The sequence below is a fragment of the Gossypium arboreum genome, chromosome 11, assembly GCF_025698485.1.
Source record: "Gossypium arboreum isolate Shixiya-1 chromosome 11, ASM2569848v2, whole genome shotgun sequence".
Lineage (NCBI taxonomy): Eukaryota > Viridiplantae > Streptophyta > Magnoliopsida > Malvales > Malvaceae > Gossypium > Gossypium arboreum.
The window spans coordinates 25,916,727-25,942,070 of record NC_069080.1 but is presented as its reverse complement, the minus strand read 5'-3'; the positions used below and the strand labels follow the sequence as shown (position 1 = coordinate 25,942,070).

The 25,344-nt window shown below is 31.5% G+C and overlaps 2 long non-coding RNA genes across 2 annotated transcripts; both read right to left on the bottom strand.

The window, feature by feature from the left end:
* Positions 1-322: 322 nt before the first annotated feature.
* LOC128284277 (uncharacterized) lies at positions 323-1,588 on the bottom strand. Its single transcript, XR_008274666.1, has 2 exons — positions 1,306-1,588; positions 323-485 (listed from the first exon to the last, which is right to left on the bottom strand). It is a non-coding gene; the product is annotated as an uncharacterized LOC128284277 (long non-coding RNA).
* A 4,684-nt stretch (positions 1,589-6,272) lies between these two features.
* On the bottom strand, positions 6,273-8,593 carry LOC128284276 (uncharacterized). The gene is made up of 3 exons (XR_008274665.1): positions 8,465-8,593; positions 7,373-7,446; positions 6,273-6,529 (listed from the first exon to the last, which is right to left on the bottom strand). It is a non-coding gene; the product is annotated as an uncharacterized LOC128284276 (long non-coding RNA).
* Positions 8,594-25,344: the final 16,751 nt, after the last annotated feature.

Sequence of the window (25,344 nt, the reverse complement as noted above, 5' to 3'; positions counted from 1 at the left end):
TATTTGTAAAATTTATGGTGAATTTCCAAATTCAAAATAGGGGATCCAGAAAAAATCTCATAAAATATAGCTCATATACCTGTTTCGCTTCTTCCATATGAAAATAGACTCATCAAGCTTCAATTCCATAACTTATTCATTATTTAATTCCATTTCTACTATTTTTAGTGATTTTTCAAATTCACGTCACTCTCATTGTCTGAATCCATTTTATGGTAAATTTTACCTATTTCATGGTTTCCATGGATTAGCTAGCAATTTGACATACATAACACCAAATATGATCATGATCACCATTCCAATGGCTAATCATTACCAAGCATTTCCATACCACTCAATAACCATATCATAAGACCATATATACAAAATGATTATAATGCTATACATGCCATACTCAAAATATACAAGCCATTATGCCAAGATGGTATACGGATAGTGTGAGCGAGCCTCCGACCGTTCCCGATTTCCGAGCTGGCTTGTCAAAACTACAAGGAATGAAAAGAAGGGAGTAAGCATAAATGCTTAGTAAGTTCACATGCAAATAGCAAGTAACATAACTATATAAGCAAACATAAAACATCATTTGCATAATCATCACCAAGACATTCATATCACATTTTCATTTATCATCTTACCATATTGTTGTTATATCGATTTTTCAACCCGAGGGTTAAGTACATACTTGTTCAAAGTACCCATTTCACAACACTTACCAATCGTCCCTTTCATCTTGAGTATTCCTCCATTTCAAGAGAACTTTACCCGTTGAACACATCGAATATAATTCGGATACATGGAAAGTTTGCACATAAATGCCACATATGTAGCCAAGCTACCATGTAACCCGCCCATAAGTGAACTCGGACTCAACTCAACGAGCTTGGGCATTCGCATCCATAAGTGAACTCGGACTCAACTCAACGAGCTCGGATGCCTAGTTACATCTCTCGAACTCGGACTCAACTCAACGAGTTCGGACATTTGCATCCATAAGTGAACTCGGACTCAACTCAACGAGTTCGGATGCTCAACCATCCTAGTGACATGTCACTTGTATCCTAATCTATTCCTAAGGTTCAAACGGGATTTTTTTCCCTCGATCTCACATATGCCGTCTTCCATGGAATATCGGAACCGATACTTCGGTGATAGTTCATACTCATCAAGTAATTCACATAATTACATATTATTCAACAATAACCACAAAGCATAATATTTCATGATAATAATCAGCATCATATCATATAAACAACATTAAATTGCTTAAAATGACAATTATGTTACTACATTTACACATGAACTTACCTCATATGCGAAAATGGCTACTTTTACCATTTCGTCCACAACTTGGTATTTTTCCCATTTTAGCCCGAATTTCAGTTTTCCTTGCTCTATCATTTAAAATATAGTCTAATTAGGACTCACATTATTCAAATTGACCCAAAATCATATTTTGAAAAAATTACAATTTTGCCCCTAAACTTTTGCATATTTACACTTTTTCCCCAAAGCTCGTAAATTAAACTTCAGCCTATTTTCTTATGTTTTATGACATGCTGATCATTTTTCCCTTCTATGGCAACATCAAATTCTCACTCTAACATGTACTTATGACTATTATGTATTTTTACCGATTAAGCCCTTTTGCTCGTTTTCACTTAAAATCGAGTAGCACAAGTTGTCTAACATAATTTAAAACCTCATATTCTATCATAAAACACCAAAATACACAAATTTCACCTATGGGTATTTTTCCAAATATAAACCCTAGGTTAAATTATTGCTAGCATAAGCTAAATCGAGCTACCGGGACTCTAAAAACGTAAAAATCATTAAAAACGAGGCTAAAACGGACTTACAATCGAGCTTGGAAGCTTGAAAAACCCTAGCCATGGTTTCTCCTTGCTATATTCGGGCATGGGGTTGAAGATGAGTAAAATTGGCTTTTAATTTTGTATTTTAATTCATTTTACCCCTAAATGACCAAAATGCCCTTACTACTAAACTTTCCAAAAATTCCATCCATGTGCAATTTTTGTCCATAGACTTAGAAATTGGTAAAATTTCTATTTAAGACCTCCTAATTAATATTTCAAAACAATTTCATACTAGAAACTTCTAGAATGCAAGTTTTGCAAATTATTCGATTTAGTCCCTAATTTCAATTTAAGCACTTTATGCATAAAATTTCTTCACGAAATTTTCACACAATCATGCAATCATATCATATACCTTAAAATAATCATAAAATAATTATTTCTATCTCGGATTTTGTGGTCACGAAACCACTATTCCTACTAGGCCCAAAATCGGGATATTACAACTCTCCCCCTTCGTGATTTTCGTCCCAAAAATCTTACCGAAAAGTGGTCTTCACTTTTAATCTCATATTCGTGTCAAGAACTTGCGCTTAGACTGAACCTCCAATACATCTCTTCAATTTCTCATATGATCTAAAAGCTTACAGTCTCAACTCTCAACTGTTCTTAAACTTTCAACCCTTCTCAGTTTCCCATGATATCATGACATAAAACACGGATCTCAACTTGATTTAAAGTAGACCAGAATTCCAAGAAATCCAACAATCAAAGAGACCTGAAATTCCATGGATCTGATGAGTAGGAATTCATTCAATACAGATATGATTTATAGATCTCGCCAAACATTTAATAATAGGATACATCACATTTTCCTCTTTCCGCCATAGAAATGATTCTGATATGGCCTCAAGAATAATCCTTCTCAATTCCATCCCAATATCAACACTGACAAGGATAATTTTGATAGATCCCAATGCTCGGCTTTAACCCCTTTAACAACTCCGATGTTATGTAACATCAGATGCTCTAAACTATCACATTACCTCACTGTCTTGAAACACATCACAATTCATACAACAATACATTATTGAAAGTCGAAGTCTTTGCTCAATGTAGACTAGTCTAGTTCGACGCTTTGGTTACCAATATTCTCATCTATCCGAACTCTGTCAACATGTAATAAACTTTTCAGCTTTCACAAGATGGAAACATCATTCGTAGTGACTTAAACTAATATCCAACTCTTTTCTAATAAATATACACTTCTCGTTCAAACTATTTACTCTTTTATCCGTACAAAATGAAATTCTATTATCGACTTGGGAAAATAATCCCGACATAATTGTCACATGAAATCTTTCAAATAAATAATTTACCATACCGATTGAAACTCGCTTTTATCACCTATGCCTTTACCGATGTCAAATCCTTACGTAAATTAAAAAAATCCCAATACTAAAATCACCACATTACTAAGATCAAATTAGAAGTATAGCCATATTTTACATGATTATCACGAGTTGAAGAACCCACTTCGAACATGAGTCGTAATTGACAAATTATAGAACAAAGATAACAAGAAAACCGAATAAAGAAATCTAAGATAGAGAAACCCGGAATAAAGAAATCCAGAATAAAGAGATCCAGGATAAAGAAACCCAAGATACGATACTATGCCGGAGAATCGAAAACCAAACTCATAGAGAAAATACGGAATACCCCGATAATTCTTCAAAGAAAGAAAGTCCAGAAGAAAACATCATTTAATCCCACTGAAATCAAATATAACAAGATCAATATATCTTCCTATACATATATATCAGATGAAGCATCAAGTAGAAGAAAGAATCATAATATCATACGTATTCTCTCATCAATTCTTATCGATTTAAATGAAATAGAATACCCAATGAAATAGAGCAATATAAATTATAAACCAGTCAGACTACCAATGCTTTCATCCAACACCGGAATTAGAAGACATTCCCATATAACAAGAATTTCTTCAGAAGATCAATAGCCATAGAAATATTTTTGAGAACGGGTAAACACATAGAACATCTCAAAAGAGACCGCTAAATCTATCCAAATCATAATCATCACACTCAGATAGTTCACATTTCAATTATCATTTCCCCAACTAGTTTTGCCGTCACAAATTTCATATTAAACCGTTCACTAAAGAAGGCCAATTCTGAATAAATTTCGATTTACACTTTTCTCAACCTTGCACCGAGTAATTCGATTTACCAAGGAGAATTCCTTTTCCAACTGGACAAAGGCATAACTCCAATAATCTTTACGTCAATCCGATACTTTCTTGGCTCGACTTTACTTATCACTCATTTTCAATCTCTAATCATACTTATAATTATTCTATCATTTGGACTCTTTGGGTTCTCAACCGAAACTTATTCAATACAAATCTCATGAAATTCCATTATAAGTACCACTTGATGAGGGGAGGGTTGTAGGACCTCGACTCGACTTTCTTATACATACACATATGACACAACTTCCATCATCATAGCAACATCATCAAAATCATGTCATTCATTCAGGCAATACAACATTCATGTTGGCTTACACAAATTTTCCTGTTGTCCATTTAGACAATATACTTATGCATACATTCTATGTTTTCTAGATAGCTTTACTTATCCATTCATTTAATTAAATTAAGTCATGCTCATGACATTATATAAGGCCAAACAAACATAGATATTTGCATCACAATCACAACTTTCATTTTGTGCATCATCATGTACATATCATTACAATCATATAATTCAGTCCAACAATTTAACATAGATAAGTTCATTTCATTATAATCCTTTATCTCATAAAAATTATATATCATTAACATTTATCAACATTCGACGTCCAAATCAAGATAAGGACATTTTCACTCGTATCATAATATTATGACTTTTATTCATACCTCTACTACTTTCTATTTATTCCGTTCATCTTATCAAGTAAGCCATATACACTACATCATATGAGCATTAAGCAAGTATGGATATTTATCACATATGTATCATAAACTTTTATTCATACTTTTCTGAATCGAGACTTATCATAATCATAATTTTACTCAAATACCTTCACATAACATTGAACATGGTCGGCACAGCTCGGTTGGAGAGTATCTTGTCTAAATAAGACGGTACTCATACGCGTCGGAAGACATCACACTATCACAAATCAGTGGCATGTATAGCTAAACTTTTACACATGCTAAGTTAGTCCGAGAATCGACTAAACCTGCTCTGTTACCACTAAATGTAACGCTCCGTACCCGAGACCGTTGCCGGAGTCGAACACGAGGTGTTAACGGACTTAATTCATTACTTAAACAGCTCATACAATTCATTTTAAAATTTCCAGACAAGCTGGCTAACTGCATCATAGTCGCTTTAAAAATCATATCTCGAGTTCTGAAACTCGAAATCTAATTTCGTAAATTTTTACTGAAACTAGACTCATATATATATCTACTAATTTTTTTATAGAATTTTTGGTCAGGCCAATTAGTACAGTTTATTAGTTAAAGTCTCCCCTGTTTTAGGGTTTGACTACTCTGACCTCTGTATATTACGAATTAGATATCTCCCTGTACAGAGCTTCAATGACTATGCCGTTTGTCTCTAATAAAACTAGACTCAATAAGGAATCTGTACATATAAATCATGACTTCTAATTATATTTGTAAAATTTATGATGAATTTCCAAATTCAGAATAGGGGATCCAGAAATCGCTCTGGCCCTGTTTCACAAAAATTTAAACATCTCATAAAATATAGCTCATATACCTATTTCGCTTCTTCCAAATTTGATATCCTCTGATACCAATTACTTCCAAATAGGTTGCGGGAGATCGATATTTTATTAAAAGAAAAGGAAAGATTTTTACAAGGAAAGGTTGTTTCCAGATAGGATACTCAAAGTAAAAGGAAAGATTTCTAAACTATTTTTCGATGCCTTGTTTAGGCTCTTTACATTGCTATTTATAGTAAAATTTCTAAACTCTATTTGATTTTTCTTCAATTCCGCACAGTGTTTCTGTAACACCCCCTAACCCCAAACCGTCGCCGGAACAGGGCTACGAGGCATTACCGGATATATCAGACAACTTATGGATATTTTACAATTATTATAACATTCATAGTACAATTGAAGAATTATGTCCCTATAATGGACTTTCGAAACCCTACACAAGTATTAAAGTGGAATGGAATGGGACTTGTTCGAGTATTCAGAGATTTTTTTTTTTTACAAAAATTTCGACAGCATTTCTTCTTGATTTTTACATAAAACCCCCTGCAAATTCAAACCAAAAACCAACTAATCCAAAACCAATGGCACAATCAAAAACAATTTAAACCTAAATATATCTAAATCATAACTAATCCATTAACATAGTCATTTAATAACTAAACATTCATAATATTAATCTAAATTAACTAATAACTTCATTTATTTTTCATTCCAACTTATACCAAATTATATAATATAATATTTACCATTTTATCAAACTAATAACAAAATATGGTATACCTTTCTTACAACTAACATTACAAGCATATCCATATAACTTATACAACACCTAGTACATGCCACTTTCAATTAGGAAAGAAAACATCACCCAAAATTTGTTGGAGTCGGGATCGTTCAGATGCTGACCGGGATACTAGACTCCTATTAACCTGCGTACGAAAACAACCGCACGCTGAGTATTCCATACTCAGTGGTATTACCATAATTCAAATTATAATAGCAATAAAGAATTTTAATTACCAAACATGTAACTATCTAATTTCACAAATATCAATTCATTCTTAAACTTTTATTAATTAATAATAACAATACAATTTTTAACTATTCTTCAATTTCCATCACATATTACATGTAACAATTTCAATCACTACATGAACATTAAGTTCATGCCTTTTATTTTCAATCTCAATTTCAATCCACTATTTAACTTTTTCGTTTCTTTCAATATTTCAATAATATAATCAATCAATTTATTTTAAATTTCTCATCTTAGATATTCACCCTATTAACAAATCCGGACTTTGACGGATACACGGATTCCAACCCAAACACACCAGTACGGCACATTGTGCCTAAAACGGTACATAGTACATGATTAGTATACGACACATAAAGTGCCTAAAACGACACACGAGGTGCCTGATACGACACACGAGGTGCCTGAAATACGACACAAAGTGCCTGATCAGTAAAGTCGGCAAATTCCCGTACACTTTCAGATCCTATGGCATGCCAATTATATCCGACTTAGCCCGACTAGTTAATAGGGTATTTCAATTCTCAATTCACTTTCATTTCCATTCCAAGATTACTTTTCAATTAAAATTTTCACATTCAAATCAATTTACAATTCAATTATACATACACATTCACCATTCAATTCAATTCTTAATCAACTCAAATATCAATACTTACCTTATAATTCACTTATTAAATATAGAATTGATATAAAACATTTAATAAAAAGTAATTTGAATTATAGTAATACAAACCGTGAATTTCTCGTTTTAATCCTCGATAGCTTTCTCCTTTCCTTTGTGCGCCAATGTCTTGGGTTCTTTGTTAACTACGAAAATAATAATAATTTATAATCATCAATATAACACAATTCAATTTAATTCATGAGCCTAAACATGCAAATTTAACCATTTTTAATGTATATATATAATTTCACCATTAAGCTGTCTACTTGAGTCATTGTTACTAAATTATTTATATCTTGAGCTAGGAAACTCCAAATTAAGATCCACTAATTTTCCTGAAACTAGACTCATATATCTTCTCACCATAAGATTTTCAGAATTTTGGTCTAGCCAATTAGTACAGTTTATTCATTAAACACTCCCCTGTTATTTCATTTGACAGTTCTGACCTCTCTCTACTAAAAATAAATTATCTCATTGTACAGAACTCGAATAAGGTTCTTGTTTACTTATTTTGAAACTAGATTCATTAAGGAGTTCAAACATATAAATTACACTCCATAATAATTTTTGTACAATTTATAATGATTTTCCAAAGTTAAAACAGGGCATCTCGAAATCACCCCGAACCAGTCTTACAAAATTTCAAATATCTCTTGATTCATCAATTCATTGCTTACACTATTTATACTATAAGAAACTAGACTCAATAAGTTTTAATTACATATCTTTTTTCATCCTCTAGTTCAATTTATACAATTTTTAGTGAATTTTCAAAGTCAGACCATTGCTACTTCCCAAAACAGTTTTGATGTAAAATGCTAATAACCAAGTTTATAACACCAATTCACACCTTATTTCTATTCAATTTCCATCAAAATATTCATATAACTATCAAATTTTCATCATTTTTCTATAATTCCGAATTTCTTTCAATTTAATTCCTAAAACTCAAAGCTTATAGCTTGTTTTACAATTAAGTCCCTAATTCAATTCAAATTCAGAATTTTATCAAATTAATCCCTAATTTCATTATTTCTTCAACATAAACCCTAATCAAACCTTCATTAATTTTTAATATTTTCTCATGAATTTAAGAAAATCTTTCTCTAAAGCTTTAAAAACACTAAAATTAGAAAGGAAAGGGCTTAATTAACTTACCAATTCAACTTTCAAGCTTCAATTCTCCAATTTTTCCTTTTTCTTTCTTCCTTTCCTTTCTTTCTCTGTTTCGTGAGCTTCTCTGTTCTTTTCTATCTTTCTTTTCCTTTTATTTTCTTTGTTTTATATACATATATATAATATTATTTATACTTAAATAATAAGTAATACTTATTTATTATTTATACATGTGTATATTATTAATACATGTGTATCTATTTAAAACCATACATTTGTCACTTTTCTTTTCTTTTTAATTTATTTAATAATAATAGTTAATAATAATTTATAATTTATAATTCAACAATAATCTAGAAAAATCTTTAGATTTTTCATTGTTTGTCGCCTCAACTATACTAAATGGTCTATTTTCCATTTTGGTCCTCTTCATTTTCTTTTAATCTACAATTTAACTTTCATCCTTTATTCAATTTAGTCATTTTTCCTAATTACTCTTAATTAAGCTAAATTCACCTAATTTAAACCTAATTAAACACATCGCTAAACTCATAAATATTTCTAGTAATTATTTCGAACTCGATTTACTAAGACGGAGGCCTGTTAATGTACTTTTCCGATGCCCGTGAATTTTGGGTCATTACAGTTTCTGATAAGGATGAATTTATTGTTGCCTCCACGTATGTTGTCAGTTGTCTTTGTCATATCTTGTTTGTACATGGATGCCTTGAATTTTTGTTTACCGCCAATCTTGAAAATCAGCTTGAAAGTCTTCTTGGCTTTCCACGTGGTCTTTGTCTTTATCCTTCTTGGATGTTGTCCAGGTTCCATGTTTCTATTTCATCCAGGTGTAAAGATTCTGGTGATAGTCTTGGTGAATTCCAAGTCTCCCACGTGTTCTTGATTTCTTCAATTATTTCTGAAGGGAAATCGTCTATTTCCATATCTGCTATTTTCTTTAGCAGTTGTATGGACTCTTCATCTCTTGATTTTTGAATTATACTATTTTTATCAGCTACTATTCTTTTTCCATTGGTAGATAGTTTGTACGTTTGATCTTGAAGTTCATGTCGTGCTGTTGACATTAAATCAATTCCGACTTGGATTTGAAAATATTTTGGATTATTGTAACACTTGTCAATGGTTTTGGTCAAGTGTTTTTTATCTTCTTTGGCTGCTGATAAATAAGGACTATCAAACATTCGTTGAATAATCCATATTTGATATGGTTGATAGAATCGCTCTTTTCAAAGAATTCCAATAAGACTACTTATTTGGATATAAAATAGTAATAAAATCATCTTGATATACTAAAAGTGATAATATAGCTTTTATAATAGCAGGAAAATCTTTTAATAAGTGAAAAGAAAAGTTTTGTACTACAATTTCCTTAACGAAACCCCATTCAATAGTGTTTATATCAAATGGTTCATGATCTAATCTGAATTTTATAGTAGGAACTTCTTCTCCTATATCATTTAAATAAACATATGATTGTAAAAAGTATTCAGAAAAGACTTTTTTATATTGAGTCTGCTGGTTGCAGATAATTTTATTGATTTTTTCAAAAATTTCTGCTGGTAGTATTTTCCTAGCTTTATTATATAAACATATTCTAAACATTTTATTCATAATGGGACTATTTGTTCCTTTATGAATAAAGTATTGAAATATATCAATAAGATTATTTATCTCATTGATATTTGTATACTCTATTTCGAGTTCTTGCCAATCTCTATATAAAACAGCTTTTAATAATAATTCATGTGCTTCATTTTCTTTAGTTGTTTTTTCAACTAGAAATTGTGAAAACTTTGTAAGAGCTCGTCTAAAATTTGCTCTTTGTTCTAAAATATGGGTTTTCCATATTTCATTAATATATCTATAAATTTCATTTGGTAATCCTGGATTATAAAAATCTTTTATTTCTGGAATTTGTTGTTGTTTCAACAAATTTTCTGCTCCTTTTATAACTTCAGAATAACTGGCTTGATATGCTGAATTCGGATCTTGAGACCAAGGAGATTGAATTATTCTTTTTGAAGGGTATTCGTTTACCATTTTTGATGCATATGATGAAGGAGATCCAGTTGGTTGTCTTACCATTGGATAAGGAACATAATATCCTTGATTAGGATAGAATCCTGTTAATATAGGAGTGAATCCCTGATTGGGAGTAAATCCTTGATTAGGATTTATCTGCTTTCCTTTGTTGGGTTTTTTATGGACAGTAGTCCATTCCCCGACTTGTTCTAGAGGTTTTTTACCTCTATCCATAAGGCCTGCTAAGATAATCAGCAATAATATTATTAGTACCTTTGACATATAAAACTTCAAAATTGAAACTACATAAATCATTATACCATCTAATTCTTCTTGGTACACTTTCTAGACTATTATTAGTCAGAAATTGTTTGACTGCCTGGTTGTCAGTTTTTATAATAAAATTTTCAGATGCTAAATATATGAGAAAGGTTTTTATTGCCTTTTTAATAGCTAATAATTCTTTTTCATATATAGCATAATTAACTTCATTTTATTTAAATTTTCCAGAACTATATCCACATATTAGTTCTTCGTTTTTTACTGTTTTAGCTTTTAAAATACATCCCCAATATTTTTCTGATGCATCGATTTCTAAAATTAATCTATCACCTTGTTTTGGTAAATAGACTTTTGGGGTATAATTTATTTCGATTTTATATTTTAATAATTTCGAGTCTTCTTTAGACCACTAAAAGTTTTATCCTTTTTAATTTTTCATATAAGTCTCCTATTTTTTCAGATAAGTTAGGAAAGAAGTTTCTTCCATAATTAATTATACCTAAAATTGTTGAAGTTGTTTTTGGTTTTAATTTCTTCTGGAAATTCTTTTATTTTTACTATAAGATGATCTTGTAGTTTAAGACCATCAGCCGATAAATTTAAACCTAAAAATTCTATTTCTGTTTTTTCTAATTCTATTTTCTTAGGGCTCAAAATAATTCCATGTTTTATGAATTCTTGGGAGATAATATTTAAATGTTTTCTATGCTTTTCCAGTGTTTCTGAAAATATTAATATATTGTCTATATAAACTACATAAAATTTTTTATATTTATTAAATATAGAATCCATCCATCTTTGGAAGATTTGAGGTGTATTACATAATTCAAATGGCATTACTCTCCATTGATAATGACCATTAGGTGCACTAAAGGCTGTTAATGGTTTGGATTCATCAGTTAGCATTATTTGCCAAAATCCTAATTTACAATCAAATTTACTGAAATATTTTGCTTGTTTAGCTTGATTTATTAAAGCATCTTTCCGTGGAATAAAGTATCCATCAAAAATAGTATTTTGGTTTAGTCTTTTATAATTAATAACCATTCTAGCTTTTCCTCTTTTTATTTCAGCATGGTTTCTTACCATAAAAGCTAGACTTGAGTGTGGACTATTAGTTTTTTCTATTAATCCTTTTTCCAATAATTCATATCATAATACTCATTTGTAAGTTCTTATCTTTAATTTACAATCCAGTTAATTTCGTAGTTGTTTATCTTGAAACCCATATATCATTTATTTTGTCTAACTTTTGCCTTTTTCTGTCTAGGTGAGAGACAATAGGCCTTTGTGTGTTAAGACAAAATAATATAACAGACGGTTTTAAGTACCAAAGATAAGTAACATGGAAGAGACAGATTGTTTATATAAAGATAAAACACGCAATCATATTATGCATATAGATTCTAAACAAGAAAATAATATTTCGCCTTTAGTAAAGGATTTAATAGTTTAATAGATATAACATCTATATATTATAATAAAATATATAATAAAGTCAATAATATAGAAGAAAAAGTAAATTACATGGAAAATATTAAAGAATTAGATTTGAACAACAAATCTAAAGAAATTTTACCGAAGTTAATAATAAATTAGATCAAAGTTATTAATAATAATAATATGGATATAGATTTAGGTCCCTATATTATGGTAATAGTAATATGATTTTAACTTTATCGATGAAGAAGAAGAAACTTCTTCGAAGAAGAAACTTCTTCAAAAGAGTCATCTTTACTACTAATAGAAATAAAAATCTGAAAAGCAGAGAAGAAACAACAAAAATATGATTTCCAATCTTATAAAGAATTAATAGAACATTGGAAAGTCAAATTTACTAAAAGTACTGATAAAAATGAAAGAATAGAATACTTAAAATTAATAGAAGAACTTTATGAAAAACATAAAGATCTATTTACTCAGTTTAATTATCACTATATGTTAAGTTATGATACTACAAAAAGTAGTAGTTCTAGTAATTCTGATAATCAAGAAGATTTAAATGTAACTAGTTATAAATCTGATGAAGAAAACACTTCAACAGATGAGGATGAAAATATAGAAGTCCCCGAACCTATGGATACTGATCAAACAGATCCTTATGGTAAAAGAAAATTAGAATCAGATATTCAAAAAGATGATTATCTGAGAGCTTTAAATAAAGACTTTGAAACAGTTGAAAATACAACAAGAATTTTTGGTAATCAAACTGAAAATATAGCTACTAATGAAGTTAAAACTGAATATACAGGCGAATCTTCTAATCAACAACCAAGTCAAACTATACCTATACCACATAGGATAGATGATTTAAATAAAAGAAATGTGGCTCAAGGTGGAATATATTTAGATTTGACTAATATTTCAATATCAGACTATGAAAAAACCATTGATGATTGGGCACAGTCAATAACAATAGTTGTAAACAACAACGGTTCTTGGTCAAAAGAAAAATTTTTAAATTATTTTGTAGGAACTTTTCAAGGAGACGTTTTACAATTTTTAAGACGTTGGGAAGAATTAGAAGTAGGAAAAGTCCAAAAAGGACAACTAATTAATCAAATAGGTACTCCTAAAGATCTTTTAAAAGGATTAACAAATATTCTAAAAACAGAATTTTGTGGTTATTTTGATAAAAAGATCAAGATAGTATAGCTAGTTATACCTTATCAAAAATTAAATTATGTGATATTAGATATCTAGAAGAATTTTCTAAAAATTTCTTCATGAATATCAAAATTAAAAATGAAAATATAGAATTTTAGAAAACCAATATTTTCATAAACTACCCCACCATGGGATGAGATATGTATAAAAAATATGTGTCTTATTTAGATAAACATAGTAAAGAATCGGGGATAGCAAAAGAAAATATAGATTCTATAGGAAATAGAATTAATTTTGCAAGAGAAAGAATAACTCTACATTGTCTACAAACTAAAGCGGCTAAACAAGTAAAAACAAATTAACTTATAGTCATTGTACAAAATTCTAGAAAATGAATGGGAATTTGGATGTAAAACAACACGTCCTAATACATATAAAAAACATAGAAAGAAAAATAGAAAATATAAATTTATTAGATGAAAACCAGAAATAAAAAATATACTGGTAATAATAAGAAAAAGAAAAAATTGTTAGAAGAAAACTTCTAAAAATCTAAAAACAGATATGTAAATGTTTTATTTGTGATGAAGAAGGCCATATAGCACCAAACTGTCCTAATAAAAGAAAAAGTGCTAAAAGATGATTAAAAGTCTTGAAGAACAAGATTTAGAAATTTGTTATGAAGAGGAAATAAATCTCAAGAAATATTATATGAGTTAATATCGAAACGGATTCGATTTAGACGAAGAAGAATATATATTTATGTTTAATATAGGAAGTAGTTCTAAAATCAATTAGAAGAAATTCCTAAGTCCGAACAACAAGACATAAAATTAGGAAATTTGATTGGAGAAGAAAAGACTTTTCGATGAAATGATAGAAAAATAAATAAAATCACATTTCTAAAGAAGAAATATATAAAATATCTAAGTTTAAAATATGGAGTCAAAGACATATAGAAAAAATTAGTGGCAATACAGTCGCTAAGGATACTAGAGGAGGATTAACAGAAATTCCATTATTTACTAAAGAAAAAATTAAGAGGATTAAAAAGAAATACCCTCAAGTTAGATATATACATTTAGGTATAATTATGATAACAATTAGAGCTTTATTTAGAAAAGGACATGATATACCCATAATAGCGGTTTTATTAGATAAAAGATTTGAAAACCCGATAAAAGCACTTATTGGTGGTATTCAGTCTAATTTACACACTGGAGTAATAGGATTTAAAGTTAAACCAAACTATTTTATATCTATTACAGATCTCCTAATAGAAGAATGCTTATGTTTAAGAATTCATGTAACGCCCCCTTTACACGAGACCGTCACCGGATTCGAGCACGAGGCATTACTAAACTTATTTGAGCACTTAAACAATTCAAACAATTTATATCACACTTTCCAGACAAGCTGTCCAACTGTGTCATAGTTGCTAAATAATTCATATCTCGAGTTATAAAACTCGAAATCCAAATCCGTAAATTTTCTCTGAATTTATACTCATATATATACTTACCAATTTTTTTATAGAATTTTTGGTCAAGCCAATTAGTACAGTTTATTATTTAAAATCTCCCCTGTTTCAGGGTTTGACTACTCTGACCTTTGTGTATTACGAATCAGATATCTCTCTGTACAGAGCTTCAATGACTATGGCGTTTGTCTCTAATAAAACTAGACTCAATAAGGAATCTGTACATATAAAGTATGACTTCTAATTATCTTTGTAAAATTTATGGTGAATTTCCAAAGTCAGAACAGGGATCCAGAAATTGCTCTGGCCCTGTTTCACAAAAATATAAACATCTCATAAAATATAGCTCATATACCTGTTTTGCTTCTTCCATATGAAAATAGACTCATCGAGATTCGATTCCATAATTTATTCATTATTTAATTCCATTTCTACTATTTTTAGTGATTTTCAAAGTCAAACTACTGCTACTTACCGAAAACTATTTTAGTACAAATATTGTTAACTAGTTTATAACATCTTTACTTCAATTCATTCAAACTCTATACATGCCATATAAATCTTCAAACTTAAAACAAAAGCTACCGAATTGATCTGGATAGTGTGCTTTGTTGTGTTGATCCGATCTACCCACTTCACTTCAAGTCAATCTACATAAAAATATTAAACACACACAAGTAAGCTTATTGAAGCTTAGTAAGTTCATAGGTTAAAAGTAATGCTTACTAAACATAATATTTCCAAACAATACCAAAACATTTACTAAAGTTTCCTGCGATTCACAACCATTGTTATAATAATTCACATAGTTGAGCTCAACAAGAATAACTACTCAATCTCTTTCATTTGGATCACTTCTCTTTTATTTCTTATAGTCAAATTAGGAAACGGCTTACGAAATTGAGTACGTCGTTGCTCAATGCCACGATTCACAACTCAGTATGGTTTTCCTCATTGAAATACCATACCTACATTTTTTTAACTCGGTATGGGAAATGCCATACCTACATTTCTTAACTCAAGATGGATTTGATAATACCATACCTACATTTCACACTCAAGTATGGATAATACCATACCTACATTTCACAACTCAGTATGGATGATACCATACCTACATTTCACACTTTGCCATGGAACAACCATGGTCTTATCCGTCAATTCATCACACGTCACGATCTGAACGTACTCAATCCTGCGTTTTCCTAATTTGCATTTCCACATTTATTCTTTCATTAACAAAATCTACACAATCCCACAACAAATTCGTATATAATAACACATTATATACTTCAATCATTCACAAATAACATCTAATTTCAACCATATGAACTTACCCGGCTAATTTGTAGAAGATATTGAAATTTTGGGACTATTCGCAACTTTTTCTTTTCCTCGTTCTTCTTTGGATTCTTGATCTATAATATAAAATATTTCTACTCATTAGCATTTATTTGATTTCTATTTCACTTCACAATTTATGCTGTTCAAATTTCGAAATTGCACTTTTACCCCAAAATTTACAGCTTTCACAATTTAGTCCCTACTCAATTCACCCATCAATTGAACTAATTTTTCTCAATTAACACTTTATTTTATCATTATAAACTATTTCAAAACCTTTTATATTCTGAATTTCAACAGCAACCTTCAATTCACAACTTTTTCACAATTAGGTCCTAAATATCATTTCCTATCAAAATCACTTAATAAAACCACCTTAATATGAAATTAGAACTTAAATTTCATAATAATTCATCATAAAATTCCCTTATCCATCCAGGGTAACTTCCAATTTCACCCATAAAATCAAAAACTAATGAATTCTACAAGTGGACCTAATTGTAAAAGTCATAAAAACATAAAATTATCAAGAAAAAGCAAGAATTAGACTCACATGATGTAAAAATATGAAAACCAGCTTTCTCCAGACCTTCTATGGCGTTTTGGCTGAGAAATTATGAAGAAAATGTCTAGATTTTTCAATTACATCATTATTTAACTATTAACTTTTATCTATTTCCAATTTTGCCCTTGTTCACATTGTTTTCTTGCTTATTTCATACCCAAACCGTCCAGCCATTAACCTTTGGGTCTAATTGCTCTTTAAATCCATCTTTTTAAATACTTAAGCTATTTACTCACAATTTAACAAATTTTGTGCTATTTTCAATTTAATCCTTTTCAATTAATTAGCCATCCAAACGTTAAAATTTTCTAACGAAACTTTAATACTAACTCAATGACACTCCATAAATATTTATAAAAATATTTATAGCTCGATTTTCAACTTTGAGGTCTCGATACCTCATTTTTGACCCGTTTGACCTAATAAATTCTTTTAATTCACTAATTTCACCATTTCACAAATTCTTCTAAATTCTTACTTGACTCATAAATATTAAATTACTATCTTGTTCAATCTTATTTGTCGAATTTAGTGATCTCAAATCACCATTTCGACACCACTTGAAAATTAGTAGTTACAACTCTCCCCCCCTTTAAAAATTTCGTCCTCGAAATTTGTTACCTGAAAATAGATTTGGATACTGTGATCTTATTGACTCCTCTGTTTCCCAGGTTGCCTCCTCCATACCATGTCGATGCCATAATACTTTAACCAATGGTACTCTTTTGTTCCGCAATTCCTTAACTTCACGAGCCAAAATCTTCACCGTTCTTCCGAATAAGTCATATCCGTTGAAGCTCAATTTCAGTATGGGGAATACGTGTGAAGGATTTGACCTATACTTGCCTTAGCATAGACACATGAAACACATTATGAATCTTCTCAAGTTCCGGAGGTAAAGCCAAACGATAAGCCACAGGACCAACCCTTTCCACAATTTCATATGGCCCTATGAATCTCGGACTTAATTTTCCCTTTTTACCAAATCGTAACACCCTTTTCCATGGTGAAACTTTTAAAATACTCGATCACCCACTGCATATTCTATGTCTCTTCGTTTTAAATCCGCATATGACTTCGACGATCCAAGCGCGACTTTTAGACTATCTCGAATAATCCAGACTTTCTCTCCGGTTTCTCGAATCAAATCAACCCCAACTATTTTTGATTCACTCAATTCGCACCAACACAATGGAGTCTTGCATTTTCTACCATAAAGAGCCTCAAATGGTGTCATTTTTATACTAGACTGATAGCTATTGTTGTAAGCAAACTCACCAACAGTAAATACCTTTCCTAACTGTCACCAAACTCGAGTATACAACATCTTAACATATCTTCTAAAATTTGAATCACTCGCTCTGATGTCCATCTGTTTGAGGATGAAATGTCACTAAAATTCAATCTGGTGCCTAAGGCTTCTTGCAATTTATTCCAAAATCTTGAAGTAAACCTCGGATCCCGATGCGAAATGATAGATATTGGAACTCCATGTAGTCTCACAATCTCGACACATACAATTCGCTAACTTATTAAGTGAAAAATCTATTCGACCGAATAAAGTGTCGACTTTGTCAATCTATCAACAATCACCCATATCGAATCTTTCTTTCTCGAGTCACAGCAATCGACACAAAATCCATTGAAATATGCTCCCACTTCCATTCAGGGAATCATAATGGGTTGTAATAAACCCGTTGGCACTTGATGCTCGCTTTAACTTGTCGGCAAATCAAATATTTTGCAATAAATTCGAAATTTCTCTTTTCATACCGGGCCACCAATATGTCTTTTTCAGATCACCATACATTTTGTACTACCGGATGAATAGAATACATACTATTATGTGCTTGAAAGAATATCATTCTTTAAATCAAATTATTGGGAACACAAATCCTATTATGATAGCGCAATATACCTTCATCATCAATCTTGAACTCAATTTAAATTATCCGAACCATTTGTCGTTTCAAACCAATTTTGGATCTTCATTCTGCGCTTCGAATTTGTTGAAGAAACATTGGTTTTACCTTCAATTCTACTAAAACAACACCTTCTTCATTAAGAGCCAAATGAGCATTCATTGCGAAGTGCAAACAAGGATGACTTTCGACTCGATGCATCAGCAACTACATTAGCTTTCCCTGGATGATAGTCAATAACCAAATCATAGTCTTTCAGCAACTCTAACCACCGTCTCTGTCTTAAGTTCAGTTCCTTCTGAGTCATTAAGTATTTCAAACTTTTGTGATCCGTATACATATAACACTTCTCACCATATAAATAGTGTCTCCAAATTTTTAAGGCAAAAACAATTGCAACTAACTCAAGATCATGTGTAGGGTAATTCTTTTCATGTGGTTTTAATTGCCGTGAAGCATAAGCCACTACCTTTCCGATTGCATTAACACACAACCCAAACCACTTAAAGATGCATCACTGTACACAACATACGGTATACCTGATTCTGGTTGAGTTAAGACTGGAGCTTCTGTTAACATTTTCTTTAACTGATCAAAGCTCTGCTGACATTCATCAGACCACATAAACTCAACATTCTTCTGTAATAAACGAGTCATTGGTGAAGCAATCATGGAAAAATTCTTTACAAAACGGCGATAGTATCCTGCTAATCCCAGAAAACTTCGCACTTCAGTTACATTCTTCGGTGTTTTCCAATTCACCACTGCCGAAACTTTACTTGGATCCACACGAATTCCTTCAGCTGATATAATATGACCCAGAAATCCAACCTCATGAAGCCAAAACTCACATTTACTAAATTTCGCATATAACTGTTTTTCTCTCAAAGTCTGTAGTACAATTCTCAAGTGCTGTGCATGTTCGGATTCTGTCTTTGAATAGACCAATATGTCATCAATAAATACCACCACAAATCTATCCAAATAAGACTGAAAATTCGATTCATTAAATCTATAAATGCAGCAGGGGCATTCGTTAAACCAAAAGGCATTACCAAAAATTCGTAGTGACCATACCGAGTTCGAAAAGCAGTCTTTGGCACATCACACTCTTTAACCTTCAGCTGATAATACCCAGATCTAAGGTCTATTTTTGAGAACACTGCAGCACCTTTCAGTTGATCAAACAAATCATCGATACGAGGTAATAGATATTTATTTTTAATTGTTACCTTATTCAACTGCCTGTAATCAATACACAATCGCAACGAACCATCTTTCTTTTTCACAAATAAGATAGGTGCGCCCCAAGGTGATGTACTCGGTCTGATGAACCCTTTATCCAATAACTCTTGCAACTGTGTCTTCAACTCTTTTAACTCAGCTGGTGCCATTCTATACGGTGTTATTGATATTGAGCTGCATGCAGGAATTACATCAATTGTGAATTCAACCTCACGATCTGGGGGTAAACCAGGTAATTCCTCAGGAAACACATCAGTAAACTCATTAACAACTGACAATTGTTCCATCTTCAATTCAAAACCCCGAGTATCAAGAATATAAGCTAGAAATGCTTTATTACCTTTCCGAATCAATTTTCGAAACAGTAAAGGTGAAATAATCCTCGACATCATTCTTTTATCCCCAAACTCAATGAAACTATTTCCCCTGTCTGACATTTTAAATCAATCCGTTTTTCTCTACAATTCACTATGGCATCGTGTTCAATCAACCAATCCATTCCAAGAATAACATCAAATTCTCGGAAAGGTAACAACATTAAATCAGCAGAGAATTCACACCTTGTATTTTCAAAGGACAATTCCGACATATTAAATTAACCAACACACTTTGCCCTAGTAGATTAGTGACTTGCAATTCAAGGTCGATGGACTCAACAGTCATTTTCTTTTCGACACTAATGCAAGGCAAATATATGAATGTGTAGATCCGGGATCAATTAAAGCATACAGAATCATCAAAAGATAGAAATTACCAGCTATCACATCCGGAGCGAAGCTTCTTCCCTTGCGGATAGCATATGTACGTCAGTACTCTTGTCTCGATCGGGCTGCAGATCTCTCGTTCGAATGAACAGTCCCAGAGTACTACTTTGACCTGAACGTTTACCTTTCCGAGGAGTATTTGCTTGCTTCTCCCTTGTTCTCTATCTTCTTTAATAATTGAGGACAGTCCGAATAAAATGATCAGTTCCACCACATTTATAGCAAGCTCGGCTCTTCCCCAACACTCACCAATATGAAATCTACCACAATTTTACATCTAAGTCTCGGAATATTTTGCACACTACTAACACTAGCTGCTGGTTTCTTAGTTACTCCGACATCTTGTTGAGTCGTTTTCTTTGTTATTCGATCGTTTCGGATTATAACAGGTCGACCGAATCATTTCGAACTTTTGGCGAAAAAGTCGAAGTTGGTCTAGAGAAACTTCTTTTGTATACCTCTTTACCTCTTCTTTCTCTTTGCATCTTTCTCATTATACACTTCTTCCATCTTTTGAGCTCGATCGATGTAATCACAAATTCCTAATCTCTGTACCTCCAATCATCATTCGATTTCATCATTAAGCCCTTCTTCAAATCTAATGCACATTTCTTCCTCTCGTCGGTACAACATCCCGAGCATATCTCTTGAGATACACAAATTCTCTTTCATATTCGCCACTTGTTTTATTCCTTGTCGAAGATCAAGAAATTCTCTCTTCTTCTTATCTAAATATCTCTTTCCCACATACTTCTTCTTAAATTCGTTTTAGAAGAATTCCTGTAAGTTTATCTGCAGTACCATCGCCTCAATGGTTTCCACCAATTATACGCTTCTTCTTTCAATAGCGAAACGCACATCCCAAATAGTCCTCCGGAGAACACATCATCTGTTTAAAACTCTCTCCAAACTCTTTAACCAATACTCGCTTTAACCGGATCATCGTCCGATCTCCTCGAAATTCTTCACTCCAAACTTTCGAGTTTTTCAATTGGTGTTCTTTTGCTAGATTCATCTATTAAAGGAAGAGCAACTGGGTTGTAATCGGTGGTACAGAGAGGGCGGGAGGAGGTTGTTGTGCCTGACTTCTTCCTTGTATTGTTTCATGATACCACCGATTCATTAATCCGTAAATCATATTTTTAAGTTCTTCCTCTCTCATCAAAGAAATCGGGACATTACCACTTGTTCCCCTTCGTAAGTCTGTATTCTACTATTAACTTCCTCTTCCGACTAGCACCATCGGGTCTATCGACATCTTTACAATCTATAACAAAAATTAGTAATTAGATCGGATCATTCACATCACACTATCACAGATTTATATGGCATGTATTTTAAACACTTTACACATCAAATTCGTTCGAGAATCGACTAAACCAGGCTCGATACCAATAAATGTAACGCCCCTTTACACGAGACCGTCACGGATTCGAGCACGAGGCATTACTAAACTTATTTGAGCACTTAAACAATTCAAACAATTTATATCACACTTTCCAGACAAGCTGTCCAACTGTGTCATAGTTGCTAAATAATTCATATCTCGAGTTATAAAACTCGAAATCCAAATCCGTAAATTTTCTCTGAATTTATACTCATATATATACTTACCAATTTTTTATAGAATTTTGGTCAAGCCAATTAGTACAGTTTATTATTTAAAATCTCCCCTGTTTCAGGGTTTGACTACTCTGACCTTTGTGTATTACGAATCAGATATCTCTCTGTACAGAGCTTCAATGACTATGGCGTTTGTCTCTAATAAAACTAGACTCAATAAGGAATCTGTACATATAAAGTATGACTTCTAATTATCTTTGTAAAATTTATGGTGAATTTCCAAAGTCAGAACAGGGGATCCAGAAATTGCTCTGGCCCTGTTTCACAAAAATATAAACATCTCATAAAATATAGCTCATATACCTGTTTTGCTTCTTCCATATGAAAATAGACTCATCGAGATTCGATTCCATAATTTATTCATTATTTAATTCCATTTCTACTATTTTTAGTGATTTTTCAAAGTCAAACTACTGCTACTTACAAATTAGTCCCTGAATTTCTACGACTTTTACAAATTAGTCCAGGTAAGTTCATATGGCAAAGTTCAATGTTTTGATATGAAAATATTATGATTGTTAAAGTATTTTATTGTTGATGAATACTATCAATTTGCATTAACTAATAAATAATGTGTAACTAAAAGTACAAATTAGTAGGAACAATGGATTTGAGTGCTTCTATTCTGTGACCCTGATGAATTGACGAAAAATATGTGATAAGTGCACCCGTTTAAGACCATAGCTGGGTTATGGCATCGGTGCAATGTGATAATGTGACTCCGTATAAGACCATAGCTGGGCTATGGCATCGGTATAATGTGATAATGTGATTCCGTATAAGACCATGTCTGGGATATGGCTTCGGTATGATATGTGAACCGTAAGACCATGGCAAGGCTATGGCTTGATGTGTGATGCGTATCAATGTGAAAGTCCATAGTTTACTATGGCAATGTGATAATGAAGCACTCAATTCCCTTATTGTTCTCTAATTTGACAATGAAGTAAATGAGAAATGGGCCTAAGGGAGTTAAATTGTGAGTTGCCATATGGAAATTATTCCAATGAGTTATTAATGAAATTGTGATTTGGAGGATGAAATAGTTAAACTAATAGATATATGATTGTGTACGATATTTGATATGATTTGTGTTTATATGCCTATGAGCTTACTAAGCTTCAATAAGCTTACTTGTGTGTGTTTAATATTTTTATGTAGATTGACTTGAAGTGAAGTGGGTAGATCGGATCAACACAACAGGGCACACTATTCAGATCAATTCGGTAGTTTTTGTTTTATGTTTAAATATTTATATGGCATGTATAGAGTTTGAATGAATTGAAGTAAAGATGTTATAAACTAGTTAACAATATTTGTACTAAAACAGTTTTCGTAAGTAGCAGTAGTTTGACTTTGAAAATCACTAAAAATAGTAGAAATGGAATTAAATAATGAATAAATTATGGAATCGAATCTTGATGAGTTTATTTTCATATGAAAGAAGCAAAACAGGTATATGAGCTATATTTTATGAGATGTTTAAATTTTTGTGAAACAGGGCCAGAGCGATTTCTGGATCCCCTGTTCTGACTTTGGAAATTCACCATAAATTTTACAAAGATAATTAGAAGCCATACTTTATATGTACAGATTCCTTATTGAGTCTAGTTTTATTAGAGACAAACGGCATAGTCATTGAAGCTCTGTACAGAGGGATATCTGATTCGTAATACACAAAGGTCAGAGTAGTCAAACCCTGAAATAGGGGAGATTTTAAATAATAAACTGTACTAATTGGCTTGACCAAAAATTCTAGAAAAAAATTGGTAAGTAGATATATGAGTATAAATTCAGAGAAAATTTACGGATTTGGATTTCGAGTTTTATAACTCGAGATATGAATTATTTAGCAACTATGACACAGTTGGACAGCTTGTCTGAAAAGTATTATATAAATTATCTAAATTTGGTTAAGTGCTCAAATAAGTTTAGTAGTGCCTTGTGCTCGACTCCGGCAACGGTCTCGGGTAAGGGGTGTTACATAGTTCATACTCATCAAGTAATTCACATAATTACATATTATTCAACAGTAACCACAAAGTATAATATTTCATTATAATAATCAGCATCATATCATATAAACAACATTAAATTGCTTAAAATGACAATTATGTTACTACATTTACACATGAACTTACCTCGTATGCGAAAATGGCTACTTTTATCATTTCGTCCACAACTTGGTATTTTTCCCATTTTAGCCCGAATTTCAGTTTTCCTTGCTCTATCATTTAAAATATAGTCTAATTAGGACTCACATTATTCAAATTGACCCAAAATCATATTTTGGAAAAATTACAATTTTGCCCTAAACTTTTGCATATTTACACTTTTGCCCCAAAGCTCGTAAATTAAACTTCAGCCTATTTTCTTATGTTTTATGACATGCTGATCATTTTTCCTTCTATGGCAACATCAAATTCTCACTCTAACATGTACTTATGACTATTAGGTATTTTTACCGATTAAGCCCTTTTGCTCGTTTTCACTTAAAATCGAGTAGCACAAGTTGTCTAACATAATTTAAAACCTCATATTCTATCATAAAAACCAAAATACACAAATTTCACCTATGGGTATTTTTCCAAATATAAACCCTAGGTTAAATTATTGCTAGCATAAGCTAAATCGAGCTAATGGACTCTAAAACGTAAAAATCATTAAAAACGAGGCTAAAACAGACTTACAATCGAGCTTGGAAGCTTGAAAAACCCTAGCCATGGTTTCTCCTTGCTATATTCTGCCATGGGGTTGAAGATGAGTAAAATTGGCTTTTAATTTTGTATTTTAATTCATTTTACCCTAAATGACCAAAATGCCCTTACTACTAAACTTTCCAAAATTCCATCCATGTCCAATTTTTGTCCATAGACTTAGAAATTGGTAAAATTTCTATTTAAGACCTCCTAATTAATATTTCAAAACAATTTCATACTAAAAACTTCTAGAATGCAAGTTTTGCAAATTATTCGATTTAGTCCCTAATTTCAATTTAAGCACTTTATGCATAAAATTTCTTCACGAAATTTTCACACAATCATGAA